This window comes from Manis javanica, chromosome 7, assembly GCF_040802235.1.
Source record: "Manis javanica isolate MJ-LG chromosome 7, MJ_LKY, whole genome shotgun sequence".
Classification (NCBI taxonomy): Eukaryota; Metazoa; Chordata; class Mammalia; order Pholidota; family Manidae; genus Manis; species Manis javanica.
The window spans coordinates 114457889-114477320 of NC_133162.1; the positions used below are offsets into that span (position 1 = coordinate 114457889).

At 36.5% G+C, this 19432-nt stretch overlaps 1 long non-coding RNA gene across 2 annotated transcripts in view; it reads left to right on the top strand.

Annotated features, from left to right (window-relative positions):
• The window catches only part of LOC118972837 (uncharacterized), a 71339-nt gene that overhangs the window by 30211 nt on the left and 21696 nt on the right, over positions 1-19432 (top strand). The window lies entirely within an intron of this gene.

Below are 19432 nucleotides of genomic sequence, written 5' to 3' on the forward strand. Positions count from 1 at the left end.
GGGCTCCCTCTCCCTCCTTGCTCTGACTCCTCTCCTCCTGCCGGGAGCTGGGGTGAGGGGCGCTCGGGTCCCCCCAGGCCGTGGCTTGTATCTTACCCCCTTTGCGAGGTGCTGGGTGCTCGCAGGTGTAGATGTAGCCTGGCTGTTGTCCTGTATCTTCTGGTCTCTCTTTTAGGGATAGTTGTATTTGTTCTATTTTCAAAAATATATATGGTTTTGGGAGGAGATTTCCACTGCTCTACTCATGCCGCCATTTTGGCTCCTCCACCATGGTGGTCATTTTTAATAGTATGTAGGATGGGGCTATTTCTAATACCTCATTGAGTTCGCAGGTCTAGGAAAAAAGCTGTGTAATCAATAGGTGAGCAATAAAGGTTTACTGTTGCATACGATAATGTGTTGATAAGAATCAGGTGGTACTTACTTAGTGGTGAATAAGCTGATTGTTTAATCTATGGGTCAGGCAATAAAGTGTTCAATCACCCTTGTGGCCAGTGAGCAAAAGCATCCCACAGTGTTTTCTTTCTTTTGTTTATTCCTTCATGGACTCTCTCATGCCAATAATGTCCTATTTTGCCACAAGTTCATTCAATTCCCAGCAAAGGGTTTGATTCTTTTCCAAAGGATAAACAAACTTGGGATTCTTTCCATGTTAAAACACACACCAGATATTAGATCAGGTTGAGGGGACTAGCCTCAGATAGATGGGAGGGTCATGCTCTAGACTTACTCGCTTCCCATTAGGGTAACTTTCAAGGATGTTGGGAGACTAAATACCTTATTGTAGACCATATTTACATGCTGGTGTTAGATGTAGCAACCATGGTGTGAATAGCTCAGATCTCCTTCAGGAGAGCCTACTGTCCTGGATCAGAGTTGACTGGAAGCCCCAGCTGGATGTCCTGTGAACCTGAGGCCACACTTCCCTTGCTGATCCCACCAGTGGCTGAGCATTGTAGGGGCGCTAGTGCTGGCCTGTCCCCTGAGACTCAGGACTTCTCCCTTTGACCTGGCTGAGGATTTCTCAGAACTGCCCTGCAGTCTGAAGGCCCTCCCACACAATCTTTCCTTTCCTCTATTTTTTCCATAGCCATCAGATGAGAACTGTGATCTCAAATCTTTTCCTTCTTGCTCCCGTGCCCTTCTCCTTCCCCCACAAGGAAAGTTGAACCCCCAAAATCTTGCATGCCAAATCCTGTCTTCGTTTCTCAGAACATCTGCTCTGTCACAATTGGTAATGTGTTACCATATCAGAAATACAGCTCCATTTGGCAGGGATGTCATTCTAGTCCACTAAGAGCTGTTCTACCTCCTGCCCACATAAGCAGGCATTGATGCCCTTCCCCAGAACAGAATATATCCATGTTTGTGTCATGAAGGAACCTGTAAATTTATACAGGAAGGAAGATAAACTGCTAAAATTCATTAGCACAATAATAGACCCCTCAACTCAGACTTAAGAGTATATATGTTTGTATACACATGTTTATCTAATATGACTACATGTTTGTATATATTAGTTCCCCAATTAGCCTGTACTCTCCTTGAAGGCAGTTGCTCTGTTCAATTCATATCAATTTGTACTTTCCCCTCTGGCATTAAATTCTTTCAACACATGATACGTAACAAGTACAAAATGAGTAATTCCTTAAGGGATCCAAGAAGTTTCTTTGAACATTCAAATCTAGGTCCAAATCCCACCCATGCTGCTTCCTGTTTTTGTGACCTTGATCAAGTAACTTTTGACACTTGGAGCCTCAGTTTTCTCTTCTGTAAAGTGAGTTTGGTGAGGATAAAATGAGAAAGTGTTGTGAACATGCAGTCTCTAGTGCACAGTTAGCCATACATATATGGTATCAAGAGTTATTAAACTTCATGGAAAATTAATGGTAACCATTGCTGTACATTGAAAGTTTCCCATAAACACATGTAAGAACAACATGAAATTTACTAAACAAATGAATTTACATAACTTTTGGGGATCACAACCTTGAAGGAAATTAAATTAACCTTCTTACTGGACTCTACCCTCAAGGTTCCTAATTAATATGTTATCCCGAAAAATATTACTATTTATTAACACTGTTAATATTAATGTAACTATATGATAATTAAATCTTATGTGATTTATAATTATATTACAATAATATAATATTGTTTATTAAAAAGAGTAAAAGTAGTCTTGAATTGTTTCAAAATACAAGCAGTATATAAGAAAGCTGTGGTCTCAGTTGAGTTTCTATTATATGAACACACATTTTATAGTCTTGCTTATCTTATAGTCTTTAGACTAAAAGGCTTAGAATATCCTAAATGAAGAGCTCACAGTAATTTGCCTGAGGCCTGTTCTGGTGGCTGATGTTAAGACAGAGGTAAAGATTTCCTTGGCTTACCTATCCCCGGTATCTTATCTTCTCAAGGCTGAACTTCTTTGCCTCCCAGCTTTACAAATGGCCCATGGGAAAGAGTGACTCATGTTGATATGTTAGGGGAAAAAACTGAAGACAGTTCCCAAGGCCTTTCTTCTCTTTTAGGGTAGTGTACAATTTACAGTTTAACAGTGACTTCCAGAATATGAGGGCCTCGTTTTTGTTTTTTAACAAAAATATCCTAGATCACAAGAATTTTAGACTATGTAAGAGCAAATCAATGAGGAATGTGGTTTGGGTGTGTGACCACTTTTGTTAGCCCTGAATCAAAATAGAGGCAGCTGCATCTACCGATCACTTCATGGGGAGCCTGTAATTTTCACCCTGATGATATCAGAACATTTAAAATTGTTTGAAAATGTATCTTAACTCCTACATGAACTGGAGTTTTGAACAAAATACATGTGTGATTTTCTCAAAATTCTAGTCTTCTATTCTGCAATAGTGAAAACATGTTCTTCCTAATTATCTGCAATCTTTTGCTTCTTTTACTTATTATGGCATTTAAGCCTGAATTATCAAGGAAGTCATTAAGATGCCCATGAGTGACAAGCTACAGTAAGGAATATTCTGACTTAGGGAGTATTAAAACTACCATGTAAACTTTTTGACAGGTGCATAAAACACTGAACTAAGAGAATGTGTTTTGGTATGTTTTCTGCATGGACACATGATGAAAGCTTAACCAATAGCAAACAGCAATGATGACCTTCTGTGTTAACACAGTTTTTAACAATGACTACTCACCAAGTTCTTTCTGTTAGCTAACCCAAATGTTTTATGCTGCAGTTCAAGAGTAGTTTTCTTGTTTCCAAATTTTGTAAGTACTTTTTGATTTATAGCAGAAACAATTTTCACATGGTCTTTACCCATCTGCTTTTAATTTGCCACTAGAATACCTCTGCCTTCCACTGATCTACTTCCTCTTGTATGAAGCTGCTTTACTCTGCTCACCTCCTAACCCTAGATTCATTTCTAGCTTTGCTTTCTGAATAACATACAGGAGTGTTCATGTGCATATATTTGACAACTCTAAGCATTACATGCAAACAACCACCAAATCCTAATGACATTAGCTCCCGAAGAGTTTACAATTCTATCTGTATTTCCGTGTCAGCAAAACTACAAGCCTAGAATATCCCATTGTCACTCTTATCCAGAATAATGGGGTCTCTGAGCTTTTGTTTTCCAGTACCCCCACTGATAAACACCTTTTAGCCCTGGTTTCCAGTTTATGTCATTTATAAATGAACTTCTCTATTAATTTATTATGCACATTATAAAATGTATAATTGTATACATTGTAAAATGAATGCCAAGCACTGAGAATTTTTGAAGGATAATATGAAAATAATTCCAAATAGGATTTCAATTGTTTTCTTTCAAAATGGGTTGTTTAGTACTCTTCTTGAGAGAAACACATCAAATGAACCCATCTTTGGAGGCTATTGTCCTCACATATAGCAATAGTATTTTAATCCGTGTTCTTGCCTTTATGTTGTTCTCTTAAATACATCTCTACTTAGCTGCCAAGGTGAACCACATGAGATGTGTCCTTGGCCCTGTCACTCCACTATGTAAAATGACTCAGGGGCAGCTTCTTCCAGGATGAAATCCAAATCCTCTTGTATAAGCTTTTCAAAGCCCTTTTCCTAGCTGCCTTTTCATTTTTATCTCTATTTTGTTGCCATAGACTTTCCATTTTAGTCCCATAAAGTAGCTTGTAGTTTGTGCATATTTTACTTTTATATTATGCAGTTCTTTTCCTCATTCTGTTCCTTTCACCTGGAATAATATTCCTCATCTGCTTGCTCACCATTCAAAGACTTATTCTTCAAAAGTCATCACAATCATCTCCTTTTCTAAGAATGCATCCTAGGGTTACTTTAACCACTAGTTGTTACAGGCATAGGGAAAGAGATTATGAGATTAATCAAGTATGATAAATGTTAGCAACCATCAAAGGAAAAAAAATAGAAAATTGAAATGAATATTTAATTGAATACTTAAGAACATAACATGTCATTATGTCAACCAAGCAATTGCTACTGCAATTCAACTCAAATATTATATAATTATATAAAGAACATGTTTATTTGTAAATATATGGCAGCATTTTAATGTGCATGCTATGACATGGACTGGTATCCCAAAAAGTAATAGTGCGTTGAGCCTACTGATATCATAAAATGTCCCTGCCTTTTTGGTATTGCCATATGGTTCTAAGCAAACCTCTCTTAAATCACTCAGACTTTATATTGAAATCAGCTCGTATGTCTGTTTCTTTTACTTTTTCTAGGATATAGCAATCATCAATTTAGAGCAAAAGGACCATATACCAAGATTTGTTTTGCTCACTAGTATTTTGTAAAGCAAAATGCTCAGCTTTCAAAATTTTAAATAAAAAAAATCAATAAATATTTAACACATCTCAAGTACAAACATTTATAAACATACTATAAAGCATTAAGTAAAATTTAAATTTGTAAAACTATGTATATTGTACACACATTCTTACTCTAATATTGCAAATTAAAATGATCCTTGAGGTGTCATTAAAAAATTCAGCACACAAATTAAGACAAATAAAATCATGAAAAAATATTTGATTTTTTAAAAATAATCAAACAAAGCAAGGTAATTCCATTTTTGACTTACAAGTGTGTTTCTTTGAAATTAGTTTCAGTGGCCAAATTCTTTCTGAATCTATAGCAGTTGGAGAAATGTCAAGGAGAAGACATGAACTAAAGCCAAACATAATCCTCTAATAACTTCATCTTCAAATGAAATCATTTTTTGTTTAATAAATTTTGAAGAACATTTTAAACTTTTATCTCTGGAACTTTGTTCAGTTTTTTCATTAACAGCCATATGTAGTTTTGCTCCAAAGAATGTGTTTATAGTTACTCTTTATTTTCTTTGTTTTCACTTCCTATAGATGGAAAAGTTATTTAATACAGGTTTACTTTATCTATATCAATACTGGCATGTTTGAGTTTCATTTGTTCAGAAATTGTGCTAGAGTAAGAACTATTTTTGCAGTAGCAATTTTACTTGGTCAATTCCCAATTTTTAAGTCTTCCAGAGTATTGATATTTTAGAAGAATAATTTTAAGTGAGAGCACCTTTATATCACTTGGGATTTTAATGCTGTATATAACTCTCTGGGTAAATATGATGTTCAATCAGCAAATGATTTCATCATAGATTGATACATTTTCATTGATGTTGATTTCAGGAGGCTTTTATATTTGTCCACATATTTATCTTTACCAAAAAGTTTGATGTTTTTAATATGACTTTGAGTTACTGTCTAGCATCTTTGCATATCAGTTTGAAGGACTCCCTTTAGTATTTCTTGTAGGGAAGGTTTAGTGGAAATGAATTCCCTCCGTTTTTGTTTAACTGGCAATGTCTTAATTTCCTGCTTCATTTTTGAAGGACAGCTTTGCTGGATATAGAATTTTTAGTTGACTGCTTTTTTTTTTTTTATTATTCCTTTAAGTATGTGGTCCCACTACCTTCTGGCCTGCAGGGTTTCTGCTGAGAAGTCTACTCACAATCTCACTGAGGATTCTGTGTGCCTTATGAGTCACTTTCCTCTTGCTGCTTTCCAGATTGTTTTTCTTTAACTTGTGAAAGTTTGATGAGAATTTATCTTGGTGTAATATCTCTGAATTTATTCTGTTTGAAGTTCATGGAGCTTTTTGAATTTGTATATTCACTTCTTTTGTAAACTTCATGGCATTTTGGACAATTATTTCTTTAAATAAGCTCTCTGAATCCTTTTCTCTCTTTTCCTTTGGGGGCTTGCGTCATGGGTATAGTGGTCAGCTTGATGATATTCCATAAGTCCTTGAATCTCTGTTCATATTTCTTAATTCTTTTTTCTTTATTCCTTAAATTCAGTAATTTCAAATGACTTGTCTTCAAGTTCACTGATTCTTCCTTCTGCTGGTTTGCGTTGCTGTTGTACCTTATCTTTCAATTTTGTTATTATACTTTTCAGATCCTGAAGTGTTTCCTTTGCCCTTAATCGTTTGCCTCCAGGTGTCTGTAGTTCCCTTTTGGTTTCTGTGAGGAATGACTGTTGCTTCCTGCAGCTTCTCCTAGCCTGAGATCTAAGCCACTTTTGTCTATCTGTGCTCCAAGTTTGGTGAGACATAGAGACCCCTCAGGCAGCTTGGAGACAGGTTAGACAGTTGCAAATTTGGCCAACTCTATTCTGTTCAAGTCATTGAATGGGACTGAAGATTGACCAGACTGTTCTTTCCCCCAAACTGGGTGGGACAAAGGTAAATTAAAAAAACACGATATTTTCTACTAATTTTTATATGGCTTTTTTTTATTGGATATTTTCTAGGTTGCGGTTGATCTTTGGCTGATTTTCAGAGTCTCTGTAAAGTTATTTTAGTCAGTTTTAAGTTGTTTATTTAGTGTTTCCATGGAGGAATGAGTCCTGGAGCTTCCTAGTCCACCATCTTGCTGATATCACCAATTTCAGAGTTTTTACCATAATAGAGATTCTTTTGGAATACCCCTGATCAGATTTTTCTGGCCTTTACTTGTGTAATTGCTTCCTTGGACTTGAGTTTTCTCCTCCATCACTGACCTCTGCTGTGGCCTCTGATATAACTGGTTCAGGGGGGCTTCAGTATCTTCCTGCTATGTTTGACCAAGAGGAACTTTCAGATTTCTAACTATTGGCCACTCCTCTCCTCTAACAGGAGGCTTTTCTGTGGAATTTTTATCTTTCTGGCAACGAGGACTTGTTAAGGTAGATAAAACCCCTTGCTTCAGAGGGTTCTTCCCATCAGCTTGCTTTTTTTTGTTGGGGAGAAAAGGGTCAAGTGGAGATGGGATTAGGTGGGTTGGCAAATTGCAGAAGTGGAATAGGAAAAGGGCCCAAGTGGGCTTTAGGTGAAGGTTTCCAGAATAGAGGATTGTGAAGGGCAGGAAAAGGTGAATAGTGAGCAAAATTATTGATATATATCCATAATAATGTCATTTCCTCTGTTCTCCTTTCATATTAATATTGCAAAATAACATGATCTGACATGGTATGACAATCTGATTCATCTTTGTGCTCCTACTACCTAATAGGGTATATCAAGTGCTTAACTGGTATTCAATATATATTGAAATGAAATGGTAATTATCTAGTCTTAAAAAGTGGTTTTGAATGAAGACCTTTAATATTCCTCACAAAAAAGTTTTTTACTCCAAATAATGTTACATGAGCCTGTCCATAAAGAATATGACTCCTTAAGATTAAGTATATGTGAAAAATATTTTAAAATGCATGTTATTTTCATCTCTGTGAAGTATGAAGGAAATTAGGAGAATAATGACTGTTTTTTCTTAACATAAAATTGTAACTCTATTTTATCTCTCCTAGTCAGCAGTCAATCAGTTTTATTGAGGATGTGTTTGCTCAGGATTTTACAAGGTAATATCAGACATATTAAAGATGTTACTTCTCCAATTCTAAGAAAATAATACAGTATATATGCTCTCATCTCATTAGATAATTAATCTATTTTCTCTAAATGGTACTTTCTATTTTCTTAAACTTCTGCCCAAGTTCATTTTAGCTATTGGGGAGTGAGATATGGAGGGAGGTGGGAGAGTAATCTGATTTAATATTCATTTGAGAGACAGCCTTGTATATCGGAGTGAGCCTTGGACTCAACAGAAGATCTAAGTTCTTGTCTGAGCTTTTCCACTCTTCACTGACATGTCAGTTCAAGGAAATTCAACTCTTCTATATAATATTCTTCTACCTATACAACTACTCTTCTCTCTATGCAACTTCTTCTATCCATTTCCTCTTCTATATAATAGATATGGTTACAGTTCACCTACCTGCTTAACAGAGTTATTAGGGTTTAAGAGAGGGCATGCGTGAGAAGAGGCTATAAAACGTGAAAGGATGTGAAGGCCTTTCCTTTGACTCCCCCTTTTTTTCTACTCCCTCTGTTGGAGGAAACAGAAACTCCGTAGACTGGAGGGCAGAAACTGGCAGCAATGAATGCCCAAGGTGGTAGCCTTTGGAGAGTGTGGGTCCCTAACAAATCTTTGTGTGTTGGAAACTGGGATGTTCAGAAAGAGAACGTTTGTGTGTGTGAGTGTGTGTCCTTCTCTTGTTCACAGTCCTCCAGGTACTTTCAAACCTATTTAGCATAAAATCCATTGCTTGTCCTCTGGCCTTCAAGACCCTTTCTCTTGCTTCATGTTTATTTCCTCCTTACTCTTCTCCACTCTGACATCTTTGCTGTTTTACAAACATTCCAAGAAAATTTTCTGCTCAGGGGCTGTTTCTCTGTTCTTTCTTCTATAAGGCTCTCAATCCTGATGGTAGTATGACTCATACTTTCTTTTTATTTAGGTTTCTATTCAAAGGCCACCTCTTCTAAGAGGCTTTCCCTGATTATACATATAAAATAGTATCTCCTGCCTCTCTGGTGCAATGATTCCGCCTTATTTTTGTTTATAGTACTTAATCCTATCTCTCTTGGTTTTATATAGAGATTTTTTATTATTTGTATCCTCCCATTAGACTGTAAACTCTAGGAAGGCAGGGGCTTTGTTATTTTTGCAGATCTATATTCAGTGCCTGGAACATTGCAAATGTTCAATAAATAATTGTTGAATGAATAAATGACTGGCTGAATGAATGAGTGAATATGAGTGTACATTCCATGAACTCTGCATAAGATTTAGAGCCAAGTCTATGTTTTTGTAAGTGTTAAATTTCATAGTTTAAACACATTATCACAGTAAATAACACTCAGCTCATCCCACCTTTTGTAATATCTCACTCTTTTGCTCTAACCTCAAAAGCCTGGATGGATTCTTTTAAGCTATTGTTTTGAAGGCATCTGTATATTTTTTAAAAGATGTTGAATGAGTTTGAAATAACCATGCATGAAGCACTTTTACTGTAGCCTTTACAAAGTTAGCTTTTATAATTTAGAATTCTTGTTTGGTAACTCACTGGAGAAAAATGTATTCATTTATATCAGATTGTTTCTATCACAGATGGTTTTTGAAGCTACTTTTCCAGTTATTTAAAATACGAGGTTATAGCGAAGTGAGGAGACACAGATCCCTGAAAGACCAAAATCCGAACTGGGCTCTCACGAAACTCAATGGACAGTTTTACTGGCAGCATCAACATGTAGGCAGTTAGAGGCAATTCTAATTGTGTACGAGGCACTGGCCTGGCTGCTGGCACAGCTGCTGAGGTTGAGGAAAGCAAAACTAATTCTCTTAGTGAGATTCCAGGTTTTAGTGCCCTTAACACTTATGAGAGTAGCTGCCCTATAAGCAGAGGAAAAATAAGAGAAAATAGGAACTTATAGAGATCTTAGCACAGTTGTGTTAGCTCTTCCTGGCTTGCACAGTAGTGCTGAGTTTTGTATTACTGCAGTAATATTTTAGCTATAGGACATGCAAAGTGTGCTGAGATAAAGGAGGAGGAACAAACGAGAGAAGTCTGTAATTCTCTATTAGGTAGAGACTGAATGTTCACGAAGTATGTGGTTAAACTGGTGCAACTGTGTCTATTCCTCACTTAAAAGTAGAACTACAACACCTGGAGATGTTGCAAAGTCAGGAAGTTACCTACAAACGTTTTTACTGAAAAAGTGTGTGGATTGAAAGACGTATCATGAGAATATATTCCTTTGTAGCCTGTGCTATACTCTTATAATTGAGAAGAACAGTTTACTCCCAGGTTTGGGTAAGAAAATATTTACCCTAATTTTCTTTGTTTGATTCCTTCTTCCGAAAAAGACAAACCACTTTGAAAGAAACATTAACCTGATATGGTAGGAAGTCACTTGCTGAGCTCTGATATGACAATGGAGAGCATTGCTGTGAGGCAGTCAGGTGCTGCCTGTGGAGATGTTTTTGTTTGCAGCATTTTCACACATACTTAATTCAATAAAGCTTTTGTTTTACTGACATTGGAAAGCAGGGTATTGCATTATGCTGTGATTTTGAACTGACAGTGTCAGTGGGACTAGGGTAAAAGATTTGAAGTGAACTGAGGCTGAAAACCAAAGCTTTGTTTTTGCTTGGTTAGGAAGGAAAGTTGAATTTCAGAATTTTTTTCCACTCCTGCTCCCACCACTGGAAAAATAAAAATTGAAAGGACCAGAGAACAACAGCCAAACCAACCTTGTGTTTTCCTTGCACAATTTTTGGTGAGAAATGTCATTCCAAATATATTTCTAAATTTCTTGGGAAATAAGAAAATTGTCACAAGTTCTTATGTCACAACTTGTGACAGGCAATGCATACTTAATAGTAAGTAATACAACTCAATCTAGTTACAGCTTGACATACTGGAGTGTCTGTTTCAACAGGGTGATACATACCAGCACAGAACAGTGTCTTTTGTGAACATTCCTGTGATTAATCCAAATCACAACAAATGTATTCCTTGTAGCTGAAATCTATACCTAATACTTAGACTTTGAAAGGGTAAGGCAGCAGGCATGATGATCAACCTGTTGCAGTACAAACTGCCTCTAACTCTGTCGCTGGTGTTCTGATTGACTTTGGTGTGGCAGGGAACCTCCTCAGGGTTTCATCTTCTTCATCTAATTGAATGAGGGGACTTAAATGAAGTATTTCTAATATGTATTTCTGTTTAACACTCTATTCCATCACTTTGTTTCAGGAAATTCAGACACCATGGTGGGTCTTTTAATAATGTATCAACAGAATTTTATTCTTTGTGTTTGTGTATATGTGTGCAAATAGTCTGTAGCTTGAAGGTAGTTATTCAGTAAATTTAAAGTATTACTGAGCTTTGCATTTGTGGAAGGATGGATGAGTATTTCTCCTAATGATTACTTCACAATTTTGTTCTTCTTTCTGTCATAGCACTCATGTTGTTAGTTGTTTTTATGTTATTGTCCTCCAATAAACTCTGTCACTTCCTTCGGTTCCTTATATAATTTTTCCCACCTTAAAAAAACAGTTGATCCATGATAATCATTATCTTCCATCATTCTTTCCCTACAAATCCAAGAGTAATATTTCATACTGCTTCATTATGTACTGTTTTGCCAATGGGTTTCAGCCCTGGTCAAGTTCATTGTGAATTGATTCAGTGAGACTGAAGAATGACAATGGAATGTTCTTGGGGTAAAACCAGCTTGTTCTCCTAGTGATAGGTCGAGCACTAGAATCATGTCTGCATCCAACAGACTGCAGGTCTATAATCCTCCTTCCTCTCTGTCTCCTGACTTCTCTGCCCCTACAGCCATCTTAGTCTCTGTCCTCAGTGCTGCCCCTACTCCAGTCTTTGCTCTCTTGCAGCTGTGCAGCCCTGCAGCCATGCAGCAGCCCAGAGCTCTGGGTGGAGCTCTTTATATAGAGTCAATAACAATGTTATCAGGTTGTTCAGTACATTTTTTTCTCTCTCATCCATTCACCACCATGAAACCAGAGAAATTATTTTAAAGTATAGACAATGATATTGTATTTTATCTAAATTTTAAAACCTTTCAATGTGTGTTGTTGCCTTTCAGACAAGTTCTAATATCAGAGCATAAAATGTCCTTTTATTGTACTTCTCCAAATTCATCTGTTGGATTTTTTCCTCCTGCTGTTAGAAGCTGTACTACAAGCATACACACTACTTGTAATCCTCCCAAGGTGGCATGCTGTTTCATATCTGTCTCTCTGTTTCCTTTACCTGGAGTGCTCTTTACCCAAGGTCAGCTTAGTGAACTCCTATTCATCCTGCAAGACTCAACTATATGAACCTCTTTATGATACTCCCCGTAAGCACAATTGGTTGTTTTCTCCTTGAATTTCTAGTGCCTCTTCTCCCATACCTTGTCCAGACTTTGTTTATCTTCTCTCATTAACCATGTTTTATTTATATCTGAATCTAGTGCCTAACACTGCCCCTGATAAATCATAGTCACTCAATACACATTGGGTAAATAATGTACCAAACAAGCATCCAGAAAATAGTTGAGAAGCATGATTAATAATGTAGTGGATAAAGTGAAGGTTCCTAGAGCCAGGATTCTCACCTGGCCCTGGTTGGCTAGCTCACTACACACATGTGGGCAATATGTTTTTATTGACTCTGTATAAAGAGCTCTTCCCAGTACTCTGGGTGACATGGTGGCATGGCTGCAAGGCTGCAGGAGAGCAGAGGCTGGAGTGGTGGCAGTGCCGAGGACAGAGACTGAGATGGCTGTGGGGACAGAGAGGCCCAGAGGCAGAGACTGGCTTGCTGCATGCAGACTCGCTCTGAGTGAACAGGATTCTAGTGATTGACCTGCCACTGTGGGAATAAAGTGGGTTATAAACCCTTTCACCGCAAGAACATTCCACTGTCATTTTTCAGTCTCATTGAATCCATAGTGTACTGCCCAGGGCTGAAACCCATTGGCAAGACAAATGTAACACTATTTGCTGAGGATTTTGTGAACTTTTCTTGTGGCCTTTTTCTCCCCATAAAAACTATCTGTGAATAAAGAATAAAACAGGGAATAGGTTGGTATTAAAATCCTAAAGGATAATGTGGCTGTTGATGGGGAAAGATCAAGAGGAAGAAGCTGGAATACTTTGGGCACTTTTGAAAGGGAGATGGAGACCATCTGGAGAGGAGGATGCTGCAGGAATGAGTGCCAGGACAGAGATAAAAGTGAGCGGAAAGGAAATGGTGGCTGAACAACATCAAAGAGGCAACTCTACTCCAGAATTGAGCAAGTCGCTGTGCACTCGCTCTGGCAGAGATACAAGTGGGTGGCATTGGATGACTTATCCTAATGGTTATGACAATAGTTAAGAAACAGGGACATAATTTGGTTTAAGAACAGTTTCCTTCAATGTATCTGGGCTTTTGTGCTTAGGACAAAGTAACAAAAAACAGTGGGGTATGTTCTCATGTTTTCAATTTCTTTTTATGTGAAAATATATTGAACTGTGTGTTTCCTACTATAACACCAACTTAAACTATTAACTTAAAATAGCTCTTCTTAACATATTTAACTGTTTACTTTTTAGAAAGACTCATCTAATTCCTGTAAGTACAGCAAGAGTATTATTTAAGATGATATCCCCCCTTTCTTCCAGCAACAATTTCTGTGTTCTACCCTGGATTTTCTTAGCAGAGCTTAGGTAGACCTGTGCATGGACAAGAAATTATTGTGACTAAAACAAGATACTGTGTTTGTTTGATGTAGAGAAGAGATCATAAATACAAACATCCTCTTCAACCATTTGCTTACAATTAATTGTTAATGATGGATAGAAAGCTTTGAGAGCAACAGGAAGTATAAATAATATAGAAAGAAAAAAGAGAAAAGAATAGTGTTAATAATAACAGTTGCAGATGGTTAGCGTTTTCCCTGGAAAGTATTGTTTTAAATTTCTGTTAAATCTTGCCAGATTTCGGGAGATTGTTTGATCTTAAGTAGAACATGTTGCCGCTACTTCAGTGATAGTAAATGCTGCTGAAACATTTGCAAAATAAAGATCAATACACTGGAAATGCATGAACTTATATGTTTAAGTGATAAATCCATAAGTGCCATAAAGAAGTTACTTTTTGTGTGGTTCCATTTCCAGAAGAAAACCAAGCTGGATCCTTCAGAGAATTTTGATGGCATGCATGATCTGAACTGTGATTTTTCTTGGATGGAATAGGAATTAAAACAAAAAAAAACCTTTCAAAATGCATTTATGCATATGTATTTTCTTGTACATACCTGCAATTAATTCCTCCCTTGTTTTTTAAACGATTAAAACAATACCAAATAACATGTCAGAAATTAATATTGGTAGTGATCCAATACTGAAAGACTTTGATAGTATAGCTGAAGGGAAATATTTGAGTATAATATGTAGGTACTTGGCTAATGCATAGCTCATTGTTTCCGTAATGGTGAAATTTTCTATTGTGTTAGACTTATTTGTCTTTTTATCTAAGGAAATTTAAAAAAAGATGTGATAACTGTATCACCTCAAACTCAAGGAGCCATTAATCAATGGTAATATGGTACCAAAAACCAGTTAGTGTTAATGTGCGAGTAGTACAAAATAGCAAAAATGGAAAAGCAAAAATGCAAACCAAACAGCAACAAAACATCACCAATGTTTTAGCTACTGATATAACATTTCCTGTTGATATAATAGAGGGTGGCTATTTTAAGTCACTTTCACTTTAAGACCAACTTTACTTTGGTCTATTTGCAAATCCAAACAAAAATGATAGGTTACAACTGGTTATAGGTTTGGACACTGATTTATTTAAGAATCTGAGGAAGAATCTAAAACAACTTCAAAAGCTGTTTTAGAGTAAGAGGGGTTATCTACAGAAATTCTTTGGAAGTTGTCCCTCTTGAATTTACAGTCCCATATTTATGTTCCCTTTGTGATCTAAGTGGAAATGATCCATCTTCTATTCCAATTACTGGTCAATATGTCAGTCAGATCAAATGCCACTAATAAGATTCTAAAAACATGCTTTTGAGGAACAGGGGATTTCTTTAGAAGACACAAAGTGCTTTTTAATCCATTTTTCTTAGTTGTTAAAGGCATTATAATTCTTACAAATTGTTCTATCATGGTGTGTTTTTATCCTTTATGAGAAGGGAAAACATACTATGGAATTCTGAAATATAAGAATCGAGTCTACATAGCCTCCTTCATAGTGGCTCTACCCCAAATCTTCCCTAAAAACACAGTTCCGCTGGAAGTACTGTGACCAATGAAATAGTGAGAGACTTTAAGGAAGGCTATAAATATCTGGGAAATTCTTTTTTTTTTTTTAATGAATTGAGTTTTCAAAACTTGCTTTTGACTTCTAAAGAATTTGGCTTCTCATATTCTGAATCAAGTATACCAGCTCAAGATTGTTCTAATCTTGCCAAGCCAAGCCAATGAGTAATCATGGGAACCCTATAAAGAAGCAAAGATAATGTTGCCTTGTGGATATAATGCTTTATTTTTAATATAAAACTAAGTTAACTCTGGGAGGAAGAACAAAATTACTATCCTTTCTGTGTTTCCAATGACCTCATCTATCCCCTTGTTTATCAGTCTTTCTGCCCTTTTGAGTAGTGACCACATCTTTGATTAAACTGAATTCAATCCCACTCATAGCTCAATGTTAGAGGTACAACAGTGAGTAAAATCCTGAGTACAATGGAAAGGAATAGAGAGTGGGTAAAAAGTAGTCATATTAATCCACCTGCTGCATGGAGAATGTACTGAAGAAGGGCATGTAGAGCAGGTACCATACTATTGCAGCAGTCTACATACGGCATGGTCATGGCTTGGACTGGAGAGGTAGAATTGGTGATAGAATTGGAATTGAAAAATACTTCATGAGTTAAATTGTAAAACATTATGATGGGTTGGATATGGGGAAGAAAGATGGGGGAGAATACTGGATGTGGGCCGTGCCAGGAGTGGAGAAAATGAGGATAAGAATAATAATTTGGCTTGGGACATTTGAGACATACTGCATCTTTTTTACCGTTATATGCTAGACTCAATGCACACAGTCATATCCAGTAAAAGGTAAATAAATGGGTGAATTAGTGAGGGTAGACCCATATCCTTATATATTTATACATATGTGTGTTTATAAATATACATAAAATCACCAATATAATGCATCATGATGGGAAAACATGAACAAAACTCTACATTTCTCAACATAGCTACACTCCTAATTTAACCCAGAGGAGTATTTCATTGTGGAGCTCTTCTCCATTAAGATTTATATTGTTTTTTGACTTTCTCAACAAAGTGATAAAACTGAATTCTCTTTGCTTCTTGTCTTTTTGAAAATAGTTTGTTTACTGTCATTTGACCAAAGGTTTATATGTGGAGTTTACTTCTTACATTGCCTGTACTCTAATAGGTCATGATAAGCACTTAATTTTGAGTTTTGGGGTGCAAAAATTTCTGAGCATTTGTTTTTCAACCAATACTTTTTAGAATTTCCTTCTCGTTGCAAGGGAATGTGTATTTTTGTTTCAAGAACCTTTAAAGAAGCTTCTTTGATAAATCTGCAAGCCCAGTAACTAATACAAAGATCAGGAAATTTGACAGATCTCTCTCCCTGTCTCCTCATATACACTCATTCTCTGTCTTTCATGAATTCTCTTTTAAACAAAAAATAAACTTAAGAACTATACCAAATATATTTAACCAGGTTTGGAAAAGAATGTTAATTCTTTAGCTCTGTCTATGCTGGCAAATGATTGAGATTTTGTGGTAATGACTTGAATACTACATTAACAAAACTCCTGATTTGAAGACCAAGGTCCTCATTTCCCACTGAATTATGTGCACATTCTTTGGCATTCATTTAAAATGTCCCACAGCATGCCCCCAAGCAACTTTTCTATCTTTATCCTAGTCTAGTCCTCTCTACAATCTTGTCCTCCAGTCAAACTATACTGTTTATCATTCCTTATTTTTCCCAATACTGTTCTTTAGACCTGAAATCTTTTGCTCTATTACCAGATCACTTCCTTTCTTGCTTGTCATTTCCTGCCCATCTTCTATTCAGAACTCACAAAATTTTGATTACTTTTCTGTCAAGGCCTGTTTCAAATGCTAGCAGTGCTTTCTTATTCTTAAAGCTTTTTTAATAGTTTACATGCTTGTCTTCTACTTTAACCTTGTAAATCTCCAACTCGTCCTCATCTTTCTCATTGTGGCTATTGTAATGACTTGTGCATATCATGCGACTAACAAATATATTTTGAATTAACTTAACCATCCCCATTGACAACCCCTATTTACATTAGACATTAGGAAATTATTCAAATCACAGAATCATCTTGTTTGCAGACAAAGGTACTGTACCAAGCTCTCCCCATTATATTGCCTCATTAGGCCTCATTCACCAAGCATGGGTGGAACACCTACTAATTGCAGTGTGCTGTGTTACTCTGTCCTGGAAACAGCACCAAATATAATTACATAATCATATGTCAGGAAAAATATATAATTATGTGCATCTCACATATTCAAAATAAATTTCTAAAATAAAATAATTAGACTAACTTGATATCAATTAAATCTTGTCCAAATAAGAACTGAATGTTCAGCTTTGTTTAATTTCATGTAAATGCTGATAAAGAGAGTTAATCCTACCACTTGAGAAAAACAATTAACACATAACTAACCCAGGCACCCAGTTACTCAATAACTTTCTCATCCAAATTTGTAAGTAAAGAACAAATTTTGCTTCTCAGCACCTTGGTTATTTTTCATAGATGCTTGCAAAGATTTGGTTTCAGAGGCTCTGATTTTAGGGGTCTCTCTCAGGGATGGTTATAAATGGGGTAGAAGTAGAGCCAAAGTCCAGCGACAACAAACAGTTGTGGAAAATCTGTGAAGTAATGTCCTTGCAACATTTTCTGGCCTACTTTTTGGGACCCATGGCCTTCAAATAAGCATTAGATATGTGTCCAAAACAAACCACCAGGGTTTTTAAAACACTGTCCATCCTTGGTGTAACTTTCTCACAAATAATTAACTCAAAACATACACTTTTTCTCCATCATTAAAAAAAAGTTGGGGAGTGAGGGAACTACCTGGGTATCTGATCTGACAATTCACTGTTTTAATTTAAAATTTCTGCCTAACTCTGCATTCATAAAATGACCACATGATGATATGTAAGCCAAAAAGCATAGGAAGTGCATTATGGGTAAGGAGTTTATTTTTGTTATTCTTTTGAAATATTCAGCTGGTATTAAAAACAGATCTCATGAGCTGGAACCACAGCATACAGGTAGACTTCCTACTTTTGGGAAAGATCTGGTCTTTAGCTTATGGGAACCGAGCCGAAGCAGATGTGAAAAGTTCAACTAAAGGAAGAACAGATTAAACGCACTTTTGTGGTTGAAAAACCAAAACAGATGTTATTATTAAACCACAAAAACCTGGGTACATTTAAGTAATGCTAGGTGTCTGAATTTTAAATTTCCATTTGAAATAATTAAGGCATTTAAAGCTACCCAGGCTGTTGTGTGCCTCTAAACTCTTAATCTCAAATCAAGAATTTGCATATTTAAAAAAGAAAAAGAAAAGTTTCAGGAACATTGAGTTTCTTTCATTGTGTTTGTCATCTGAAAATAAGAAAGAAACCATCTGACAGTGAAAAACAAAGCCCTTTGGTGATTTAAGAATTATTTTTTTCCAAAGCATTTTGAAAATATTTATTTACATAAAATTTGTCTTTTATGGAACAATTCTGAAATTTCTTGATTATCGTTACAATGTAAGTCTTAGATAAAGCCACAGAGCAGAATTCAGATGCCAGAACGTGAATTCACAGAGCACTGGTCAGCTGATGGGAACACGCACCTCCCCACACATGACAGCCCCTGCTGTGGGATACAAAATGGCGTGGGAAAGCAAACGCAAACCAGAATCGTCCCACACTGGCCTGAATGCTCTTTGATATTTAATTTTGGCTTTCTCAATAGCTTTTTGTTCTAATAGGCCACCTCATCCACTTCAACCCAAAGAGGTTAAAAGTCTCAGTTAAAAGGACGGGAGACCAGGTGTTATCCTATGAAAACGCCTGCCTAGAGGAAGGCCAGCAGAGCGAGAGGGTGCCGAGGGAAAGGTAGCAGTGATTTGTTTCGCAGTGAGCAGCCTCTGATCATTCATCTAGAGATGGTGTGCACATTAGGTCAAAAGGGATGTGTTTAGCTAAAATGGACTTTAAGCATGTAGTCTGTCACCTCTCCTTGGAAAAATGAGTGTTACGTGATATGGGATGCTTTAGGAGGGAGCTGGGAGCATGCCAAGCTTCTACAGCTAATCTTCGAGTGTTGGAAGTGAAGAGTCTTTATTAATTATCCATTCCCATTGGAAGACTTCTCTTTTTCACTCTGGTTCTCAAATTGGTAGAAGAAGTGGGGTGACATTTAATTGTCCGGGGTATCTTTCTCGACTCTCACATGTTTCTTCTGTCTACATGAACATTTCAAAAG